The 16,386-nt window shown below is 43.4% G+C and overlaps 1 protein-coding gene across 2 annotated transcripts in view; it reads left to right on the forward strand.

Annotated features, from left to right (window-relative positions):
* LOC138327778 (allene oxide synthase-lipoxygenase protein-like) overlaps positions 1–16,386 on the forward strand; it is a 64,140-nt gene that overhangs the window by 16,209 nt on the left and 31,545 nt on the right. The gene's annotated exons all lie outside the window — the stretch shown is intronic.

Here is a 16,386-nt window from a genome sequence, read left to right on the forward strand (position 1 = left end):
GAATATGAATAACAAGAAATACTGAATATGAATAACAATTAAATTATTAAACGAAAAACATACCAATAAAGAAATTGTGATTGGCATAATTTAATGGATAGTAAATAAAAAGAGCATTATCGCTAACTTCTTCAGCATGTAAAGGGAATATAACAGTGAGTGTGCCGTATCCTTTTGATAATCAGTTTAGGATAAAATCCGCTTAAAATAAACTTAATCGTTGGGGAGAGCTTTTCGCAGTGTAAATCGACCTTGACGTGATTATTCCATACCTATTTACATGCATGATTTATCAATATAATTCATGTATCTTAAATTTGGTTTTTATTTAAATAGCATTAGTAATTGCATCGCTATGCTACAACTTGTGTGATGTAAGAAAGGTATGCGTTGGCCTAGGGCTCCGACTTTTAAGAATGCAATAGTACAGTACTTTAAGATAGTATCTTGCCGTGAGTTTTGACATGCTCCAGATTATACACGATTAAGCAAATCCTTTGTGACCTTCGTGTCTACATAATCGATTCCAATATTTACACTCGATCGCGCTCAATGCCGATAAAGATGTTAGATATATATGTATGTCCCGTGGGCGGTCGTTAAATACATGTACGTCTAGACGCCCCACCCATGGACATACTCGTATTTGTTTGGAACTGTTATGATAGTGTTGTGCAACTTCGCCAACACAAAGACATAAAAATAAGAAAAAAAAAATAATGAAGAGATATATGAATCTATAGAGAAGTGAAACATGCGTACTTTATTTCGCATATCAATAATTTATTTTCGTAGATTTTCTTTGAGCCATTCTGCAATCGTATCTTGATTTCTGATCCATCAAACAGAGAGCAGTCGTCTTAGAGCGAACAATGAGTACCCCATCAACTATATACTTTTCGGCCGGTACTATTGTCTTTAGAACTGCAATATTGTTGCTAAGGGTTTCTATGATATTCTCCACTATTGACATGCTAATACCGGTATGACTAACTTTGATGACAACTGCGCAATGCTGAATGCTAAAGATTTATTCTAAATGTTGTGTACGTTTTAATAACTGCGAAATTTTAGTCACTTTTGTAAAGTACCAATTATTTAATGCAAAAAACAAAATAACTACTAGCTAATATCTATCAAAATTGCATTTCAGTTTCATTGAGCATCTTAATAAATTTCGTTGGGCATCTTAATCATATTGTAAGAAGTTGTTCACGGATTTCCTTATGAATTCAATATGTGACCTCGAATAAATCCATCGATTGTATATTTCAAACCGTCTCCTCATCACAACATACATTACATTTTTCATCACCAGTGAGCATTTCGTTAATATCAACCATTTAAACACTTGACATGGTCCCATCAGTGCACAGTGGTGTGTCATCATGATATGTTTCCATTTGTCTCTGCGCCATCTGGGGATGCAAAACGCCATATCCATTCAGTTCCCAGTTCCCAAGAGTGACTTTTAGTTTTTGTCCCAAAAGCTATATTCATCAGCAGCACTTCATTGTTGTTGTACCTTTCTATATCCTGTCAGGGAGTGAAAAACATTGTCGCAACCTAATAAAACCATCTGAGTCTCGAATATGCCGTCCTTTCCGACTGGTACCGAGTAAAAAACGATGGCGAAAGTAGAAAGGATTTGCTTTCCTTTCCTTCTCGTATGTATGTGGTAACTGACTGTGAAGCATTCAAACAGATAAATAAATAATTGACTGCTAGTCTGTCAACAAGTCATTTATCGCACTCATTCGAGAAGGATGTCAATGATTGAAGGAATTGTTTCTCCTTAGACCGTCAGGACAAAAGCTGATTTACCCGATCTTTGCTATAAATATAGATGCATCTACTTCTTGACCTCCTCATCTTTCTTTGGCTTTCAACTAACGCATACACTGGTTGAGTCTATCCTCCTTACACTTTGCATATTTTTCCAAATGCCAAATAAGGTCACTATTTATCCTCGAGTGTTATTCTACCCTCGTGTAATTATTGGAATTCGGTTTGTCAATGTGAGAATGAAGCCGTCGGGTAGACAATGGGGGTATCTTTGTGAGAATGAAGCCGTCGGGTAGACAATGGGGGTATCTTTGTGAGAATGAAGCCGTCGGGTAGACAATGGGGGTATCTTTGTGAGAATGAAGCCGTCGGGTAGACAATGGGGGTATCTTTGTGAGAATGAAGCCGTCGGGTAGACAATGGGGTATCTTGGAATGAAGCCGTCGGGTAGACAATGGGGGTATCTTTGTGAGAATGAAGCCGTCGGGTAGACAATGGGGGTATCTTTGTGAGAATGAAGCCGTCGGGTAGACAATGGGGGTATCTTTGTGAGAATGAAGCCGTCGGGTAGACAATGGGGGTATCTTTGTGAGAATGAAGCCGTCGGGTAGACAATGGGGGTATCTTTGTGAGAATGAAGCCGTCGGGTAGACAATGGGGGTATCTTTGTGATAATGAAGCCGTCGGGTAGACAATGGGGGTATCTTGTGAAATGAAGCCGTCGGGTAGACAATGGGGGTATCTTTTTGTGAAATGAATGAAGCCGTCGGGTAGACAATGGGGGTATCTTTGTGAAATGAAGCCGTCGGGTAGACAATGGGGGTACTTTGTGATAATGAAGCCGTCGGGTAGACAATGGGGGTATCTTTGTGATAATGAAGCCGTCGGGTAGACAATGGGGGTATCTTTGTGATAATGAAGCCGTCGGGTAGACAATGGGGGTATCTTTGTGATAATGAAGCCGTCGGGTAGACAATGGGGGTATCTTATGTGATAATGAAGCCGTCGGGTAGACAATGGGGGTATCTTTGTGATAATGAAGCCGTCGGGTAGACAATGGGGGTATCTATGTGATAATGAAGCCTCGGTAGACAATGGGGGTGTGATAATGAAGCCGTCGGGTAGACAATGGGGGTATCTATGTGATAATGAAGCCGTCGGGTAGACAATGGGGGTATCTATAACTTTGTTGAAGCCGTCGGGTAGACAATGGGGGTATCTTTGTGATAATGAAGCCGTCGGGTAGACAATGGGGGTATCTATAACTTTGTTGAAGCCGTCGGGTAGACAATGGGGGTATCTATAACTTTGTTGAAGCCGTCGGGTAGACAATGGGGGTATCTTTGTGATAATGAAGCCGTCGGGTAGACAATGGGGGTATCTATGTGATAATGAAGCCGTCGGGTAGACAATGGGGGTATCTTTGTGATAATGAAGCCGTCGGGTAGACAATGGGGGTATTATAACTTGTGTTGAAGCCGCCGGGTAGACAATGGGGGTATCTTTGTGATAATGAAGCCGTCGGGTAGACAATGGGGGTATCTATAACTTTGTTGGAGCCGTCGGGTAGACAATGGGGGTATCTTTGTGATAATGAAGCCGTCGGGTAGACAATGGGGGTATCTATGTGATAATGAAGCCGTCGGGTAGACAATGGGGGTATCTTTGTGAGAATGAAGCCGTCGGGTAGACAATGGGGGTATCTTTGTGATAATGAAGCCGTCGGGTAGACAATGGGGGTATCTATGTGATAATGAAGCCGTCGGGTAGACAATGGGGGTATCTTTGTGATAATGAAGCCGTCGGGTAGACAATGGGGGTATCTTTGTGATAATGAAGCCGTCGGGTAGACAATGGGGGTATCTTTGTGATAATGAAGCCGTCGGGTAGACAATGGGGGTATCTATAACTTTGTTGAAGCCGTCGGGTAGACAATGGGGGTATCTATGTGATAATGAAGCCGTCGGGTAGACAATGGGGGTATCTATAACTTTGTTGAAGCCGTCGGGTAGACAATGGGGGTATCTATGTGATAATGAAGCCGTCGGGTAGACAATGGGGGTATCTTTGTGATAATGAAGCCGTCGGGTAGACAATGGGGGTATCTATGTGATAATGAAGCCGTCGGGTAGACAATGGGGGTATCTTTGTGATAATGAAGCCGTCGGGTAGACAATGGGGGTATCTATAACTTTGTTGAAGCCGTCGGGTAGACAATGGGGGTATCTTTGTGATAATGAAGCCGTCGGGTAGACAATGGGGGTATCTTTGTGATAATGAAGCCGTCGGGTAGACAATGGGGGTATCTTTGTGATAATGAAGCCGTCGGGTAGACAATGGGGGTATCTATGTGATAATGAAGCCGTCGGGTAGACAATGGGGGTATCTTTGTGAGAATGAAGCCGTCGGGTAGACAATGGGGGTATCTTTGTGATAATGAAGCCGTCGGGTAGACAATGGGGGTATCTTTGTGATAATGAAGCCGTCGGGTAGACAATGGGGGTATCTATAACTTTGTTGAAGCCGTCGGGTAGACAATGGGGGTATCTTTGTGATAATGAAGCCGTCGGGTAGACAATGGGGGTATCTATAACTTTGTTGAAGCCGTCGGGTAGACAATGGGGGTAACTTGTGATAATGAAGCCGTCGGGTAGACAATGGGGGTATCTATGTGATAATGAAGCCGTCGGGTAGACAATGGGGGTATCTTTGTGATAATGAAGCCGTCGGGTAGACAATGGGGGTATCTTTGTGATAATGAAGCCGTCGGGTAGACAATGGGGGTATCTATGTGATAATGAAGCCGTCGGGTAGACAATGGGGGTATCTATGTGACTTTAATGAAGCCGTCGGGTAGACAATGGGGGTATCTATGTGATAATGAAGCCGTCGGGTAGACAATGGGGGTATCTTTGTGATAATGAAGCCGTCGGGTAGACAATGGGGGTATCTATAACTTTTGTTGAAGCCGTCGGGTAGACAATGGGGGTATCTTTGTGAGAATGAAGCCGTCGGGTAGACAATGGGGGTATCTTTGTGATAATGAAGCCGTCGGGTAGACAATGGGGGTACTCTATAACTTTGTTGAAGCCGCGGGTAGACAATGGGGGTATCTTTGTGATAATGAAGCCGTCGGGTAGACAATGGGGGTATCTATAACTTTGTTAATGAAGCCGTCGGGTAGACAATGGGGGTATCTTTGTGATAATGAAGCCGTCGGGTAGACAATGGGGGTATCTATGTGATAATGAAGCCGTCGGGTAGACAATGGGGGTATCTTTGTGAGAATGAAGCCGTCGGGTAGACAATGGGGGTATCTTTGTGATAATGAAGCCGTCGGGTAGACAATGGGGGTATCTATGTGATAATGAAGCCGTCGGGTAGACAATGGGGGTATCTTTGTGATAATGAAGCCGTCGGGTAGACAATGGGGGTATCTATGTGATAATGAAGCCGTCGGGTAGACAATGGGGGGTATCTTTGTGATAATGAAGCCGTCGGGTAGACAATGGGGGTATCTATAACTTTGTTGAAGCCGTCGGGTAGACAATGGGGGTATCTTTGTGATAATGAAGCCGTCGGGTAGACAATGGGGGTATCTATAACTTTGTTGAAGCCGTCGGGTAGACAATGGGGGTATCTTTGTGATAATGAAGCCGTCGGGTAGACAATGGGGGTATCTATGTGATAATGAAGCCGTCGGGTAGACAATGGGGGTATCTTTGTGATAATGAAGCCGTCGGGTAGACAATGGGGGTATCTTTGTGATAATGAAGCCGTCGGGTAGACAATGGGGGTATCTTTTGATAATGAAGCCGTCGGGTAGACAATGGGGGTATCTTTGTGATAATGAAGCCGTCGGGTAGACAATGGGGGTATCTATGTGATAATGAAGCCGTCGGGTAGACAATGGGGGTATCTTTGTGATAATGAAGCCGTCGGGTAGACAATGGGGGTAATCGTGGGTTGTGATAATGAAGCGTCGGTAGCATGGGGGTATCTATGTGATAATGAAGCCGTCGGGTAGACAATGGGGGTATCTATGTATAATGAAGCCGTCGGGTAGACAATGGGGGTATCTTTGTGATAATGAAGCCGTCGGGTAGACAATGGGGGTATCTTTGTGATAATGAAGCCGTCGGGTAGACAATGGGGGTATCTAACTTGTGATAATGAAGCCGTCGGGTAGACAATGGGGGTATCTATGTGATAATGAAGCCGTCGGGTAGACAATGGGGGTATCTTTGTGATAATGAAGCCGTCGGGTAGACAATGGGGGTATCTTTGTGATAATGAAGCCGTCGGGTAGACAATGGGGGTATCTTTGTGATAATGAAGCCGTCGGGTAGACAATGGGGGTATCTTTGTGATAATGAAGCCGTCGGGTAGACAATGGGGGTATCTTTGTGATAATGAAGCCGTCGGGTAGACAATGGGGGTATCTATGTGATAATGAAGCCGTCGGGTAGACAATGGGGGTATCTTTGTGATAATGAAGCCGTCGGGTAGACAATGGGGGTATCTTTGTGATAATGAAGCCGTCGGGTAGACAATGGGGGTATCTTTGTGATAATGAAGCCGCGGGTGACAATGGGGGTATCTATAACTTTGTTGAAGCCGTAGACAAGGGGTATCTTTGTGATAATGAAGCCGTCGGAACAAGGGGGTAGACAATGGGGGTATCTTTGTGATAATGAAGCCGTCGGGTAGACAATGGGGGTATCTTTGTGATAATGAAGCCGTCGGGTAGACAATGGGGGTATCTTTGTGATAATGAAGCCGTCGGGTAGACAATGGGGGTATCTTTGTGATAATGAAGCCGTCGGGTAGACAATGGGGGTATCTATAACTTTGTTGAAGCCGTCGGGTAGACAATGGGGGTTATCTTTGTGATAATGAAGCCGTCGGGTAGGACAATGGGGGTATCTATAACTTTGATAATGAAGCCGTCGGGTAGACAATGGGGGTATCTTTGTGATAATGAAGCCGTCGGGTAGACAATGGGGGTATCTTTGTGATAATGAAGCCGTCGGGTAGACAATGGGGGTATCTTTGTGATAATGAAGCCGTCGGGTAGACAATGGGGGTATCTATAACTTTGTTGAAGCCGTCGGGTAGACAATGGGGGTATCTTTGTGATAATGAAGCCGTCGGGTAGACAATGGGGGTATCTTTGTGATAATGAAGCCGTCGGGTAGACAATGGGGGTATCTTTGTGATAATGAAGCCGTCGGGTAGACAATGGGGGTATCTTTGTGATTAATGAAGCCGTCGGGTAGACAATGGGGGTATCTTTGTGATAATGAAGCCGTCGGGTAGACAATGGGGGTATCTTTGTGATAATGAAGCCGTCGGGTAGACAATGGGGGTATCTTTGTGATAATGAAGCCGTCGGGTAGACAATGGGGGTATCTTTGTGATAATGAAGCCGTCGGGTAGACAATGGGGGTATCTATGTGTTAATGAAGCCGTCGGGTAGACAATGGGGGTATCTTTGTGATAATGAAGCCGTCGGGTAGACAATGGGGGTATCTATAGACTTTGAAGCGTCGGGTGAACTTTGGGTCCTTTGTGGGGTAGACAATGGGGGTATCTTTGTGATAATGAAGCCGTCGGGTAGACAATGGGGGTATAACTTTGTGATAATGAAGCCGTCGGGTAGACAATGGGGGGTATAACTTTGTTGATAATGAAGCCGTCGGGTAGACAATGGGGTATCTTGTGGAAGCCGTCGGGTATTGTGATAATGAAGCCGTCGGTAGACAATGGGGGTATCTATAACTTTGTTGAAGCCGTCGGGTAGACAATGGGGGTATCTTTGTGATAATGAAGCCGTCGGGTAGACAATGGGGGTATCTATGTGATAATGAAGCCGTCGGGTAGACAATGGGGGTATCTATGTGATAATGAAGCCGTCGGGTAGACAATGGGGGTATCTATGTGATAATGAAGCCGTCGGGTAGACAATGGGGGTATCTATGTGATAATGAAGCCGTCGGGTAGACAATGGGGGTATCTATGTGATAATGAAGCCGTCGGGTAGACAATGGGGGTATCTAACTTGTGATAATGAAGCCGTCGGGTAGACAATGGGGGTATCTATGTGATAATGAAGCCGTCGGGTAGACAATGGGGGTATCTTTGTGATAATGAAGCCGTCGGGTAGACAATGGGGTATCTATGTGATAATGAAGCCGTCGGGTAGACAATGGGGTATCTATGTGATAATGAAGCCGTCGGGTAGACAATGGGGGTATCTATAACTTTGTTGAAGCCGTCGGGTAGACAATGGGGGTATCTATGTGATAATGAAGCCGTCGGGTAGACAATGGGGGTATCTTTGTGATAATGAAGCCGTCGGGTAGACAATGGGGGTATCTATTGTGATAATGAAGCCGTCGGGTAGACAATGGGGGTATCTATGTGATAATGAAGCCGTCGGGTAGACAATGGGGGTATCTATGTGATAATGAAGCCGTCGGGTAGACAATGGGGGTATCTTGTGATAATGAAGCCGTCGGGTAGACAATGGGGGTATCTATACTTTGTAATGAAGCCGTCGGGTAGACAATGGGGGTATCTATGTGATAATGAAGCCGTCGGGTAGACAATGGGGGTATCTTTGTGATAATGAAGCCGTCGGGTAGACAATGGGGGTATCTTTGTGATAATGAAGCCGTCGGGTAGACAATGGGGGTATCTTGTGATAACTTTGTTGAAGCCGTCGGGTAGACAATGGGGGTATCTATAACTTTGTTGAAGCCGTCGGGTAGACAATGGGGGTATCTTTGTGATAATGAAGCCGTCGGGTAGACAATGGGGGTATCTTTGTGATAATGAAGCCGTCGGGTAGACAATGGGGGTATCTTTGTGATAATGAAGCCGTCGGGTAGACAATGGGGGTATCTTTGTGATAATGAAGCCGTCGGGTAGACAATGGGGGTATCTATGTGATAATGAAGCCGTCGGGTAGACAATGGGGGTATCTTTGTTGTTGAAGCCGTCGGGTAGACAATGGGGGTATCTTTGTGATAATGAAGCCGTCGGGTAGACAATGGGGGTATCTATAACTTTGTTGAAGCCGTCGGGTAGACAATGGGGGTATCTTTGTGATAATGAAGCCGTCGGGTAGACAATGGGGGTATCTTTGTGATAATGAAGCCGTCGGGTAGACAATGGGGGTATCTTTGTGATAATGAAGCCGTCGGGTAGACAATGGGGGTATCTTTGTGAGAATGAAGCCGTCGGGTAGACAATGGGGGTATCATAATGTGATGAAGCCGTCGGGTAGACAATGGGGGTATCTTTGTGATAATGAAGCCGTCGGGTAGACAATGGGGGTATCTATAACTTTGTTGAAGCCGTCGGGTAGACAATGGGGGTATCTTTGTGATAATGAAGCCGTCGGGTAGACAATGGGGGTATCTATAACTTTGTTGAAGCCGTCGGGTAGACAATGGGGGTATCTATAACTTTGTTGAAGCCGTCGGGTAGACAATGGGGGTATCTTTGTGATAATGAAGCCGTCGGGTAGACAATGGGGGTATCTTTGTGATAATGAAGCCGTCGGGTAGACAATGGGGGTATCTTTGTGATAATGAAGCCGTCGGGTAGACAATGGGGGTATCTTTGTGATAATGAAGCCGTCGGGTAGACAATGGGGGTATCTATAACTTTGTTGAAGCCGTCGGGTAGACAATGGGGGTATCTTTGTGATAATGAAGCCGTCGGGTAGACAATGGGGGTATCTATTGTGATAATGAAGCCGTCGGGTAGACAATGGGGGTATCTTTGTGATAATGAAGCCGTCGGGTAGACAATGGGGGTATCTTTGTGTAGACAATGGGTTCTATAATGAAGCCGTCGGGTAGACAATGGGGGTATCTTTGTGATAATGAAGCCGTCGGGTAGACAATGGGGGTATCTTTGTGATAATGAAGCCGTCGGGTAGACAATGGGGGTATCTTTGTGATAATGAAGCCGTCGGGTAGACAATGGGGGTATCTTTGTGAGAATGAAGCCGTCGGGTAGACAATGGGGGTATCTTTGTGAGAATGAAGCCGTCGGGTAGACAATGGGGGTATCTTTGTGAGAATGAAGCCGTCGGGTAGACAATGGGGGTATCTTTGTGAGAATGAAGCCGTCGGGTAGACAATGGGGGTATCTTTGTGAGAATGAAGCCGTCGGGTAGACAATGGGGTATCTATGTGACTTTGAAGCCGTCGGGTAGACAATGGGGGTGAATGAAGCCGTCGGGTAGACAATGGGGGTATCTTGAAATGAAGCCGTCGGGTAGACAATGGGGGTTCTTTTGTATGAAGCCGTCGGGTAGACAATGGGGGTATCGTCGGGTAGACATGGGGGTATCTATGTGATAATGAAGCCGTCGGGTAGACAATGGGGGTATCTATAACTTTGTTGAAGCCCGTCGGGTAGACAATGGGGGTATCTATAACTTTGTTGAAGCCGTCGGGTAGACAATGGGGGTATCTATAACTTTGTTGAAGCCGTCGGGTAGACAATGGGGGTATCTATAACTTTGTTGAAGCCGTCGGGTAGACAATGGGGGTATCTATAACTTTGTTGAAGCCGTCGGGTAGACAATGGGGGTATCTATAACTTTGTTGAAGCCGTCGGGTAGACAATGGGGGTATCTATAACTTTGTTGAAGCCGTCGGGTAGACAATGTGGGTATCTATAACTTTGTTAAATTGACACAATATTTTCTTTTAGGGCTAACATTCGTTTCATTGCATAGGCTCTTAAATTTCTCTTCTCGCTAAGAAGACAATCGACACTAAACATGAGTTCCAGGGGAAGGACGAACCTATGTAAGAGTAGACGATCTTATTTTTAACCTCACGTGACTTAATAAATGTATGGGTTAGATATATAGACGATAACAATATTGAGTTATAGATAAAGTTAGTTGTGCTTTATGTCCTAAGAACAGCCATAGTCATAGAAAGAAATAAAACCCACGTAGAGTTGTGAGAACTAAATGGCATTTCTCTGTAGTTGACAATCGTTATCCTTCCCATGTTATAAAAACTAGACGTCGCTAGTATCCCATCTCATATGTTCTACATATATACAAAAAGACATGTAGAAAAAATACCCTACTTTAACGTATATCTTTCAATCTAAAACGCATGTACATATAAAAATGACACAAGTTTCATATAACTTGCAATAAAGTAAATGGACTGTTTTGTATAGACTGATACACATTTTGATTTATATTCCATATAAAAAAACTGCTTTTCATGGCACTCTATTACATGAAAATGTAAATATATATACATAATATCTGAATATACTCTTTAACATCACACGCTAAACGTTAATTGAGATATTTGACGCGATTTACTTTTTTTTTCAATTTTTCTATTTTCTCTCTTGCAATACATCAACAAAACGAGTGAGACGTAGCTATGTACTTTAGGAGATCATATTTTACCTGGTATGACTAATGAGATTTAACTTGCCCAGGTGGGACGATATAAACACCTTTTAATGGTTCGAACTTTTATTCTGGTAGTTTTTTCGTTCAATTACATCCCATCGATACCATCTCCGTATATATCATAGAAGGTAATATAATTGATATTTCTATAAAAGTTTTGAAAGAAAAAAAATCAGTCCAACATTTACAAATATACCAGTTACCAATAGTTTATATGTAACGTTATCGTCACTTCACACACGTCATACCCCAAAGGCCTTATTTATCATGTATACATTACCTTATTTTGTAAATAGATATATGATCGAATACCACTTAGTATGGAGGACCAAACATCCCCTCTAATTGGCATATCAATTCACTTCAATTCTTCAATTCAATATCAACACGTCGTCCTACCGTCGTTATGGTTGGGATTACACATTATAACACCGAAGACATTCGTAGTTTAAATCCAATGAAAATGTTGAGATATACCGTATTTAATCACTTATTTCCGCGAGGTTGGCATTTTTCGCAGTTTCGTAGGATATAGCTATGGACGTGAACATTTTGTCCGTGAATAAAATGATAAATTGTGTACCGTTATAGCCAAATCGCGATATTTCAAAAAGGGGTAAAATTTATTTTCGAGTTTTTAGCCAAAATCGCGAAAAAAATGGCCTGCAGAAATAGCTGGCTCTACAATATATCCTTTCTGGACAGTTTACAACCTTTTCAATTCAATCATGGATTATTGCATTTATGAAGCAGACGTTGTACCTTTGGATAAGCTTTGTTCGTTATTTCGATTTATCTTTGGGATTTTTATTTTCACTATCAGAAACGACTTCCGATGTTAAATAATGTTGATAGTTTATGAAAAAAAAGCAACATCAAAATGTATGGCTGAGAATACGGTGTACTTTTCAAGTGTGTTATTATATGTAGATTGATTCTTAAGATAGATGGTTCCATTATTTACTTAGAATTTCTGTTTGACGTTGACCGCATAATCGCGAGGAACGACTCTTAGATTTACAATTCGCTGGTTTGCACATCCTGATGCTATAAAGTGAACAGAGTCGTGTAAACAACAATACGACCATCAAGCAAAGCGCCTTCCTAATACAAACAGCTTCCCACGGGGAATAACTCTTGGCAGCTTGTTAAGTTGAATCAAACAACCTCTTCTACTTCCAAGATGTGACTAAGTACATTGAATCAAATCAGCGGAGATAGTGTATGTGATATGATATATTAATCATTTGTTTCTGTAGCCTATGTACACTGATGATGACATTAACGTCTGAACTATCGAAATGATGCTATACTGAACAGCTGTCGCCTAAATCAAATTACCATCTAAGTAAACGATGTACTCCGTATCGATTTGTAAACATAATTAACAATTTGTGACACAGAAACTTTGATTATTTCATTGTGTTCAATCTTACCTCGCCTCATCGTCTTTGTGAAAAACGAGTTATGAGAAATCTTCTTTAGTCTGTTATTATTTCTCTTTTAATCGTTTGTGTGCATTTTATGTATGAACATCTAAATATAAGTGTAATTAGTCTTTTCAAGTTCATCATTTGAGATTTCGACGGCATTATTTAGTGACGATTTTAAGTACAGGTATACAGATAATTAAGGCAAAATGCACTAATTCTGTCTCTCAATTTATTGAATAAGCAATTTTGATCTTGTAACGTCTGGATATCAATTATTCTTCCATCCCATCGAATCTCGGCCGGTCGAATTCACTTCTTGAAACCGAACTCTCTCTAAACCGACAAAAAGTCATGTACCAATCAAGCCTGGTCGGTTTTGGAAAGTTCCGCATTATGATTATTATTATAGCGATATTACAATAGTGGACTAGTGATATTTTAATCTAGTAGAGATATCGCCACGATATAGTAGTTAATCCACTATGTTATTTCACGAAACTTTGATGAAATGGGAATTCCTTGTCAGAGACTACTACTATGAAAACTATAGCGTGACAGTAAAAATGGCAGATTTTTACGTTAGCTATCATATGGAATGAATTACTCATTTGAGAATCACAGATGTACCGTTATGACCTATACTTACACCATTCTCTATCTCTCCTATTCACGACCAGACGATGCACTGCATGTCTTGTAACTGTCAAATGGCATCTGTTGTTATATAATGACACTACGGCTCTGAACTTCCACAGACATTTCCCGGGACAGAGCTCGTATATTGATATCATACCATAGAAAACATATGTATATGAGTTACTGGTATGGAGATACGTTTTAAACGATATGTTTACAATGCATGTAATGGGTGCGTGCGAGGGAGCGACTAACTTTGATGCCTTTAAAGTACATTACCATGGCAATGAGTTCTAACCTGTAGCTCGGGGTTTAGAATTCCTACCGAATCCGGGGCCCCAGTGGCTAAGTGGTTAGGGTGTTATGACAGATTACTAGGTTTGAAACACATGGAGGGTGGTTGACGGATATTAACCGTATGTTGATGGTTTTCTCTACAACTTGTTACGTTTTTGATGACGATAAACAAAATACCTCAAACCACAATTAAAATCTATGGATGACTTAGCTTTACTCCAGAAACCGGCTTCTAGACGTCAATTTCATCAGGAAATGTACCCCAAAGGAGTCAATCAATTGCATTGAAACAAAACTAACCATCAGGGCGTACGTTAACCGTATTTCGGTGGCACTATAACGTTAAAATTCAAAGCCATTGTGGCGATGTAACACTCATAATTGCTGGCGTTGTAATCCTCATGAGACCCAAGAACCCTTTGATAGTGGCTCATGAGCTCCATAAACCCTCTATTGGTGGCGCTGTAACCCTCAGGAGCCACACAAATCCTCTATTGGTGACACTGTAATCCTCACGAGCCCCATGAACCCTCTATTGGTGGCGCTGTAATCCTCATGAGACTTAAGAACCCTCTATTGGTGGCGCTGTAATCCTCAGGAGCCCCAAGAACCCTTTAATAGTGGCGCTGTAACCCTCAGGAGCCACATAAATCCTCTATAGGTGGCACTGTAACCCACAGGAGCCCCCATGAACCCTCTATTGGTGATGCTGTAACCCTCAGGAGCCACACAAATCCTATATCGGTGACACTGTAACCCTCAGGAACCACACAAATCCTATATCGGTGACACTGTAACCCACAGGAACCACACAAATCCTATATCGGTGACACTGTAACCCTCAGGAGCCACACAAATCCTATATCGGTGACACTGTAACCCTCAGGAACCACACAAATCCTATATCGGTGACACTGTAACCCTCAGGAACCACACAAATCCTATATCGGTGACACTGTAACCCTCAGGAACCACACAAATCCTATATCGGTGGCACTGTAACCCACAGGAGCCCCCATGAACCCTCTATTGGTGATGCTGTAACCCTCAGGAGCCACACAAATCCTATATCGGTGACACTGTAACCCTCAGGAACCACACAAATCCTATATCGTTGACACTGTAACCCTCAGGAACCACACAAATCCTATATCGGTGACACTGTAACCTTCAGGAGCCACACAAATCCTCTATAGGTGGCACTGTAACCCACAGGAGCCCCCACGAACCCTCTATTGGTGACGCTGTATCCCTCAGGAACCACACAAATCCTTTATCGGTGACACTGTAACCCTCAGGAACCACACAAATCCTATATCGGTGACACTGTATCCCTCAGGAACCACACAAATCCTATATCGGTGACACTGTAACCCACAGGAGCCCCCACGAACCCTCTATTGGTGACGCTGTATCCCTCAGGAACCACACAAATCCTATATCGGTGACACTGTAACCTTCAGGAACCACACAAATCCTATATCGGTGACACTGTATCCCTCAGGAACCACACAAATCCTATATCGGTGACACTGTAACCCACAGGAGCCCCACGAACCCTCTATTGGTGACGCTGTATCCCTCAGGAACCACACAAATCCTATATCGGTGACACTGTAACCTCAGGAACCACACACATCCTATATCGGTGACACTGTAACCCTCAGGAACCACACAAATCCTATATCGGTGACACTGTAACCCTCAGGAACCACACAAATCCTATATCGGTGACACTGTAACCCTCAGGAACCACACAAATCCTATATCGGTGACACTGTATCCCTCAGGAACCACACAAATCCTATATCGGTGACACTGTAACCCTCAGGAACCACACAAATCCTATATCGGTGACACTGTAACCCTCAGGAACCACACAAATCCTATATCGGTGACACTGTAACCCTCAGGAACCACACAAATCCTATATCGGTGACACTGTATCCCTCAGGAACCACACAAATCCTATATCGGTGACACTGTAACACTCAGAAGCCACACAAATCCTATATCGGTGACACTGTAACCCTCAGGAACCACACAAATCCTATATCGGTGACACTGTAACCCTCAGGAACCACACAAATCCTATATCGGTGACACTGTAACCCTCAGGAACCACACAAATCCTATATCGGTGACACTGTAACCCTCAGGAACCACACAAATCCTATATCGGTGACACTGTAACCCTCAGGAACCACACAAATCCTATATCGGTGACACTGTAACCCTCAGGAACCACACAAATCCTATATCGGTGACACTGTAACCCTCAGGAGCCCACAAGAACCCTCTATTGGTGACACTGTAACCCTCAGGAACCACACAAATCCTCTATAGGTGGCACTGTAACCCTCAGGAACCACACAAATCCTATATCGGTGACACTGTAACCCTCAGGAACCACACAAATCCTATATCGGTGACACTGTAACCCTCAGGAACCACACAAATCCTATATCGGTGACACTGTAACCCTCAGGAGCCCCCAAGAACCCTCTATTGGTGGCGCTGTAACCCTCAGGAGTCACAAAACCTCTATCGGTGGCACTGTAACCCCCAGGAACCACACAAATCCTCTATTGGTGGCGCTGTATAACCCTCATGTGGCCATATGACCTCTGAAGTTATAGATACGGATTCTCTATTGTTGCCAATGTCCATTGCTCTTAAAAGCTTTCGGAACTGTCTGTATCCGTCAGGAGCCTCTTGGTCCCACGAGCGATGTCTCTGTAAAATTTATTGGCCTCACATATCCTCTAT

The sequence above is a fragment of the Argopecten irradians genome, chromosome 7, assembly GCF_041381155.1.
Source record: "Argopecten irradians isolate NY chromosome 7, Ai_NY, whole genome shotgun sequence".
Lineage (NCBI taxonomy): Eukaryota > Metazoa > Mollusca > Bivalvia > Pectinida > Pectinidae > Argopecten > Argopecten irradians.